The sequence below is a fragment of the Pristiophorus japonicus genome, chromosome 20 (assembly GCF_044704955.1).
Source record: "Pristiophorus japonicus isolate sPriJap1 chromosome 20, sPriJap1.hap1, whole genome shotgun sequence".
Lineage (NCBI taxonomy): Eukaryota > Metazoa > Chordata > Chondrichthyes > Pristiophoridae > Pristiophorus > Pristiophorus japonicus.
This window is the reverse complement of record NC_091996.1, coordinates 80496564-80504695: the sequence shown is the minus strand read 5'-3', so window position 1 is coordinate 80504695 and position 8132 is coordinate 80496564. Positions and strand designations below refer to the sequence as shown.

General features: G+C 46.3%; 1 non-coding gene across 1 annotated transcript; it reads left to right on the top strand.

The window, feature by feature from the left end:
* The first annotated feature begins 7302 nt into the window (after window positions 1-7302).
* Window positions 7303-7376, top strand: trnaw-cca (transfer RNA tryptophan (anticodon CCA)). The gene has a single exon. It is a non-coding gene; the product is annotated as a tRNA-Trp (tRNA).
* The last annotated feature ends 756 nt before the right edge of the window (window positions 7377-8132 follow it).

Below are 8132 nucleotides of genomic sequence, written 5' to 3'. Positions count from 1 at the left end.
CCAAAACTAATCGCACCCCTTTCTGAGTAGCACGTGGAGAGGCTCCAGCAGCGTGCTCAAGTTCTGCATAAAATTCCCAAATAATTGAGTCGCCCGAGAAAGGCCCGCAGTTCCGAAACATTCCAGGGCCTGGGTGCCAGGCGAATTGCTTCAGTTTTGGATTTGGTTGGGCAGATTCCATCAGTGGCAATCCTTCTGCCCAAAAATTCAACCTCAGGCGCGAGAAACAGACGCTTGGATTTCTTAACTCTTGGGCCTACCCGATCCAATCGACTTAGTACTTCCTCAAGATTGCGGAGATGAGAGTCGATGTTCCTGCCCGTGATGAGTATGTCATCTTGAAACACAACCGTCCCCGGGATGGACTTGAGCAGACTCTCCATGTTGCGCTGGAATATAACAGCTGCCGACCTGATGCCGAATGGACATCGATTGAACACAAAAGGGCCTCGATGTATGTTGATGGTGGTGAGTAGCTTAGACTCTTCGGTCAGTTCTTGCGTAATATACGCAGATGTGAGGTCAAGTTTCGAGAAAAGTTATCCTCCAGCCAACGTGGCAAATAGGTCCTCCGCTCTGGGCAGCGGGTATTGGTCCTGTAGGGAGACTCTGTTTATGGTAGACTTGTAATCCGCACAGATTCACACGGATCCATCAGGCTTCATGACGGAGACAATGGGGCTTGCCCAGTCGCTGAATTCCACGGGAAAAATTATGCCTTCCCTCAGAAGCCGGTCCAGTTCATTTTCAATCTTTTCCCTCATCACATAAGGCACAGCTCGAGCCTTGTGATGGACCGGTCTGGCATTCTGTGTGATGTCGATTCTAACTTTAGCCCCATTGAAGGTGCCAACACCTGGCTGAAAGAGATGTTCAAAACGGCTTAGAACTGTTGAGCAGGAGGTCCGTTCCTCTGATGACATGGCGTGAACATCATCCCATTTCCAATTTAGTTCTGCTCACCAGCTTCTCCCCAACAGGGCTGGGAGTTCCCCGGGGACAATCTACAGGGAAAATCAGTGCACCATCCCTTTGTGTGTGACTGAGAGCATGGCGCTGCCAAGGACTGGGACGATTTCTTTAGTATAGGTCCTTAGTTTGGTGTCGATCTTTGTGAGTTTCGGTCTGTTGTTTTTGTGCGGCCACAGCTGTTCAAATTGTTGAACGCTCATGAGGAATTGACTGGCCCCTGTGTCCAGTTCCATGTTGATGGGTATCCTGTTGAGTAGGACCCTCATCATAATTGGAGGCGTCTTGGTGTAAGAACAGTGGACATTGATCGTGTTAACCCGCTGTACCTCGGCATCCCGTGCACTGTTCCAACCGTCTTCTGATCCGCATTCCGACCCTTCCGATTCGTATACCAGCCGAGCTGCTGTTTTTCTGCACATGCAAGCCAGATGCCCTGTGTAGTTGCAGTTTCTGCAAACGGCATGCTGAAATCGACACACCCTGGTTGAGTGCCTTCCCCCACATCTCCAACACAGACCGTTTCCATTGTTTCCGAAGGATGAACTGGGTCTGGCTGATCTCCCTTGAGCTTCTCTCAATCTTTGGTTGATTGCTCGCATTGTGGGTTGATGGGTGTGATCGACCGTTCATGTGGCCCATGATTTTGATGGCTTCTGGCACCACTGTCTGCTGTTGAAGGCCTGCTCTCCCGCCTTTGTCTGTGTGTGGGGGTAGTGGTTTGTTTCACAATGTGAATCCCTTGTTCCAATGCCTCGTTTGTTGTCGTACCCGAAGTATAGATCAGCCTCGTTTCTTCTTCGCCTGCCAAGAACATCTGTGCGACCAGTGCTGCTGCCTCTAGAGTCAAGTTCTTAGTCTCCTTAAGCATTCGGAACATGCCTGCGTGGCCTATTCCTTCAATAAAAAAGTCTTTCAGTACTTCTCTCCTTAGTTCATCGGGGAACTCACATAAACTAGCCAGCCTCCGAAGTTCCGCCATGAAGTCGGGTATGCTCTGGCCCACACAACGTCTGTAGTTGTAGAACCTGTGTGTGGCCATGTGTAGGCTGCTCGCAGGCTTCAGGTGGTCTCTCACCAGTGTGCTCAACTCCTCAAATGACTTGTTTGCTGGTTTCTCGGGTGCCAGCAGGTCTTTCATTAAAGCGTATGTTTTCGAGCCACAGCTGGTCAAGAGATGGGCTCTTCTCTTGTCTGCCTTATCGTCGCCCAGCCAGTCTTTGGTCACAAAGCTTTGCTGGAGCCTTTCTATAAAGTTATCCCAATTGTCTCCAGTATTGTATTTCTCATCTGAGCTGTTGGTAGCCATTCTGTGGATTCTGTGATCCCGTAACTCGTCGCCACTGTTAAGTCCTGACTCTAATGTACTGACTTACACGAGGCACTTGCTGAAGTCAAGGTAACTCAGGACCTGCACCTTTAATTCCAGCTCTCCAGTGCTGCACTTGCCTGAGACCTCCCTTTATATACCTCAGTGGGACAGGTATGGAGTGTCTCCTGCAAGTGCATCCCTGGTGGTAAGATATGCTTATTGTTACAGGTCATTTACAGTTACAGTCATGTATAGCATGGTAAGATACAGTTATATACAGTAATGTGAGATACATGACAGTCACAAACAGACTTTAACTGTTTATTTACAGCACTCAGACAACCTAACTTTGCGTGGGACCTCCCTTTATATACCTGGGTGCCCAGGTATGGGGCAGTCTCCCACAAGTGCACCTCTTGTAGTCAAGGTGTGCATAAAGGTCAAGTGTGTACAGTAATACAGTGGTGTTACATACATGACAATTAGTTCCTGAAAGGCGCTGCAAAAAAGCAAGTCCTTCTTTGCAAAAGTGCGATGCAATTTCAAAATTAGCGGAAAAATAATGGACTCGTCCATAATTTGAACCCGAGCCCTTTCAAGAAATTCAATTAACAACCCTGAAGCGAGAATCATAAATATCGAGCAAAAAGCCGACTGTTTGACAAACGTGAAGACAAGGTGTAACCATTATAAAGCATTTTTGTGTGTGCCGGTATTCTTGATAAGAGGAAGGCATGGGACTGAATCAGTGACTTTGCTTTTTCGACCTGTCTTCTGAAGCGCCGCACGGTCCCACTCCGACAGTCAATGAGCTGTTGGGACGTTAGTGTATCCAGGCTGTGGGTGGCCACCCCGAGCGCAGCAGAGGGGTTTCTGCATTAGTTCTGGGTGGGGACAGTATTTCCCCTTCTCTCTTCCTCTTGTCTGTATTGTTGTGCTTTTATTTCTCTATTTATTCCCCCTGTCTCAGTTTCTCGTGTTTAAATGGGAACAAAAGATGAAATGGGTGTCACTGTGGAACAATTTCTCTCGCTCAAAGTTAGACGCACTACCGTTGTGCCATGAGGTCTCGGCAGCGAGCTGTTGATATTCAGGTTCATATATAAATATATATTTTTCTCTTTATACAAAACTCATTGTTTGGCACCATGACCAACTCCTTAAAAGTGGGATTCAGCAGTTCACCTGCTCGCTTAACATTTCCGTCTGACCTGGGGCTGAAAATGGAGATGTTTCCGCAGTGTAGCGGTTAACACGTTCGCCTCACACGCAAAAGCTCACCAGGCGGAATTATTTTCTGGAACTTTCTCCTCATGCATGCTCAGGGGCAAGTTTGTTCTCCTGTGAAAGGTCATAAGATCATAAACATGTAAGGATTCGGAGCCGGAGTAGGCCTTTCGGCCCCTCGAGCCTGGTCCACCATTCAAGAGGATCCTGGCAGTTCCTCGACAGCAAGTTTAAACATCTGGGGCGGAGCCAACAGGCGCCTGGCTGCAATCAGTGACAAAAAGGTGCATTTGGCAGAAGCCCGGTCAATCGGTCGAGCATGAGAATCTTAATCTTGGATTCAGGGGTGTGAGCCCCACGTTAATTGTTAAAACATGTCCCATTTTACACACTGTGCTTTAGGGATCTGATTCAAAATGTTCATTGCTGGTAACATCAACATGAGACTGGGGAAACAGTGAGACTGACTTTAGAGCAAGGGTCTGGTTATTGTGAAACAGCAAATGAAATATCAATTCTGGAAGAATGACATCGAAAAAAATGTGACCCCGACACACAGAAAGAAGTGTTAAGGCAGAAGATTAAATGCTGCATTCCTCTGTGCAAAAAATTCCTTTCACAAACATTTCTCTGACCAAAACTGCACAAAACAAAAATGTTCCTTTCAAATTCATTAAACTCCCGAATTTCCACACCCCCCGAATCTCCTGAATCAGATGCCTCTAGTTTTGCCGACTCAATCCATGTCCCTTTGCAATGTTCTGCTTCCACCCACACTATGAAATGTGCCACTAACTTATAGAATCATGGAATGGTTACAGCACGGAAGGCCATTCGGCCCATCGAGCCCGTGCCGACTCTCAGTGAGTCCCACTCCCCCGCTCTTTCCCTGTCGCCCTGCAATTGTTTTTCCTTCAGACACTTATCCAACTCCCGTTTGAAAGATAAGATTGAGTCTGCCTCCAGTACATTCCAGATCCTAACCACTCGCTGCTAAATGGTCATCTCCTGTTCCTATGTGTAAAGTCTGGGAAACACTCGATCAATTCCTGCCACACTCACAGCCTTCCTAAATATAGCACCGTCATTCTATTCTCATAAAACCAGCTCCTGAAGTATAGTCCAGCTGTGTAGGTTAAAGCTCTGGTTATGTTCCTAACATTACTTCAATTGCAGTGTTTCCGTAGTGTAGTGGTTGTCACATTTGCCTCACACGCGAAAGGTCTTTGGTTCGAAACTGTGCGGAAACATTTTGAAAACTTGTTCAATTAAGTATTCAAAAAAATGGATTTTATTCATATTAATGGTTCAATATTAACAAAATACCATGTCCCACAACCTTGTTAAATTTTCTGATATCTCTGTTCAGTTCTGTATACACTCAAACTCGACACTTGAACTGAATGCTCATAAAAGTATTGGAGTGGGAACTCACTGGATAACAGCACAGCTGGCAATGTTTGCGGAATATATTTGTGCAGCCAAAACGCACAATGACAACCTGGAACTGTGCGACACCGAATCCTCGGGGAAAACAGTTAATGACATCGTCTCTGGGTGGACTCAAACCACCAACCTTTCAATTAACAGCTAAACGCGCAAACCCATTGCGCCACAGAGACTCACACCGATATTTGTTGCAAGACATCCAAAACCAGGGCGTCCGTCAGTTAAAGCTTCAGATTGCTCTGACCGGGATGGAACTTGTCCACTCTGAGTTGCACTTTTCCCAAAAGAAGGGTGGGACATTCATTGTGGATGTGTGGAAGCAGTCTGGTCCCGCACACTGCAGACACTTCCATGTCACCGCCAACCAGCTGTCCCACAACCGGTGTGATCTACCTTCCAGCCTTCCGGTGCCTTGTCTGTGACGAAGTATTCTGATTGTCCCGAAGCTGGTATTAGGTTTTAATTCCTTTTCAGCTCCTGACTGCGGATATTCCTGTGATGAAATGTGAACAAAATACTTACAGGGACAGTTGGATTCACCATTTCTTTGCTTGGTGAAATTTCAAAGATTGAAAGCGACGCACATCAACCCCAAACCTCGTCACCTACTCGCTAACCGCTACACGCTGCTCCCGTGAGATGGAAGCCCAGTTGCTGTTTCAAGCTTGAATGCAGGTACAAGCAGAACTTATTCAAAGAAAGTCCAAGTCCCTGAGGCACCTGATTATTTGCACCAAACTCCTTCGCAAAGAGTTGAGGTTCGTGTGGGGTGATTTGGGCACATCTTTCCCCACACTACAACACTTCAAACATAACTCAATGGCTGTAAAGTGCTTTGGGGTGACATGAGTTCCTGAAAGGCACTGCAGAAATGTAAATCCTTCTTTGCAAAATTTCCACGCAATTTCAAAATTTCAAAATTCACGGCAAAATAATGGGCTCATCCAGGACTTCTCGCATATTTCATTTAATTTCTATTAAGCAAGAGTCACGCTGTTCGATCAACTAACCAACTGCTTGACAATCATAAAAGTAATGTGTAGCCATTATAAAAGCAAGTTTTTGTGTGTAGCTATTCTTGATTAGAGAAGCACATGAGATGGAATCATTGACTTTGCTTTTTCGACCTGTCTTCTGAAGCGCCGCACGGTCCCACTCTGACAGTCAATGAGCTGTTGGGACGTTAGTGTATCCAGGCTGTGGGTGGCCACCACGAGCGCAGCAGAGGGGTTTCTGCATTAATTCTGTGTGGGGACAGTATTTCCCCTTCTCTCTTCCTCTTGTCTGTATCCCTGAGCTATTATTTCTCTATTTATTCCCCTGTCTCAGTTTCTAGTGTTTAAAAGGGAACAAAAGATGAAATGGGTGTCACTGTGGAACAATTTCTCTCACACAAAGTTAGATTCACTACCGTTGTGCCATGAGGTCTCGGCAGCTAGCCGTTGATATTCAGGTTCATATATAAATATATATTTTTACATTTCTACAAATTATCGAAGCTGTTCTCTGGTCGCGTGGTTTAGATCCCGAGCATTAAACCTCTTTCCATTCTCAATCAGTTGTCGCAGAAACATAATTGAGGTGTGCGAGAGGATTGATGATTGCTGTAATCGTCGTTAATAACCCCACTACTATCTGTTACAGAACGAGCTTTCACACTCTCCCGCTTCTCCTACCCTTTGCCGGACAAGTGTTCAGGGTTTAATTTTACAAACTGGGTGAGTTCGCTGATCGCGGGGAGACGGTAGGAGCCTCTGTGGCCCCACTGTGAGGATGTGGAAGTGAACACGGTGGCTGGGTGATCCGTGACATTTCTGTAAAGGGCAGTGGAGGAGAAGGATTGAGAACTTTCAGTGTTGGACAGAAGTTGTTTAAGGTGAGCCAACACATTCCCGATCAGCACAGAGGGAGCTCACTGGTCAGCTCCCTTCTGCTGGGGCTGCTGTGCCAGAGGTTTCTGTAGTGTAGTGGTTGTCACGTTTGCTTATTAGGTGTAAGGTCCCTGGTTCGATCCCAAGTGGGAGCATTATGTTTAAACTTGCTGTGGATGAACAATCAGAGCTGAGTTTAGTCTCCTGGCAAATGCTGCTTGACCTGCTGAGATTTCCAGCATTTGCTGTATTTATTGATTAAAGTATCGACTGTCCCTCAGTTAGCATTTCTTTCATTGTGCAAAAGAAGGTGACGGATTAATTAATGATGCTTTCCCATGAAAGCAACACAAAAGTTTAACAAATAAACATACGGTGACTGGCAGGTGAGCGCTGCTTCTGATACCTGGTGGGAATGGGCGGGGATTTTAAAGCCCCTTGTATTTCAGAACCTTCATATAGACGAACATCTCAGACTACTCGTGGTGCAACGGTAGCGCATCTGACTCCAGATCAGAAGGTTGCGTGTTCAAATCATGTCGAGGTCACTGTTCTTTTGGGTAATCCCGGAATTAATATTTTCTTTGCTGTTTGGCAATAACCAGACACTTGCTCCAAGGTCTGTCTCACTGTTTCCCCGGTGTCAGGCAGAGAAACACCTGTTGCCCTCATTTATTTCATGTGACAAGACACAAAAGTTCAAAATCAACCTGCAGGTGGCCATACACAGCACTGGATAGTCAGGACAGCCGAGCGGTCTAAGCTGTTGTGTTCAGTCTGCTCTGAAAGTGTGAGTTTGAATCCCACTTCTAGCACCTTTTATTTTTAGTCATTGAGCAAAACTCATTTGCTTGGCACAACGATCAGCTCCTAAAAAGTGGGATCCTGCAGTTCACCTGCTCGCTCAGCATCTCCATCTGACCTGGTGCTGAAGGTGGAGATGTTTCCGCAGTGTGGCCGTTCACACGTTCACCTTACTGTCATGTATCTCACACTACTGTATATAACTGTATCTTATCATGCTATACATGACTGTAACTAGATATGACCTGTAACAACAAGCATACTTTACCACCAGGGGTGCACTTGCAGGAGACACTGCATACCTGTTCCACACAGGTATATAAAGGCAGGTCTCAGGCGAGTGTGGCACGGGAGAACTGTGAAATAAAGGTGCAGATCCAGAGTGACTTTGACTTCAGCATGTGCCTCGTGTAAGTCTGTACTGCAAGGTCAGGACTTTACAGTGGCGATGAGTTACTGGATCACACAATCCACAGAATGGCTACCAACGGCTCAGATGA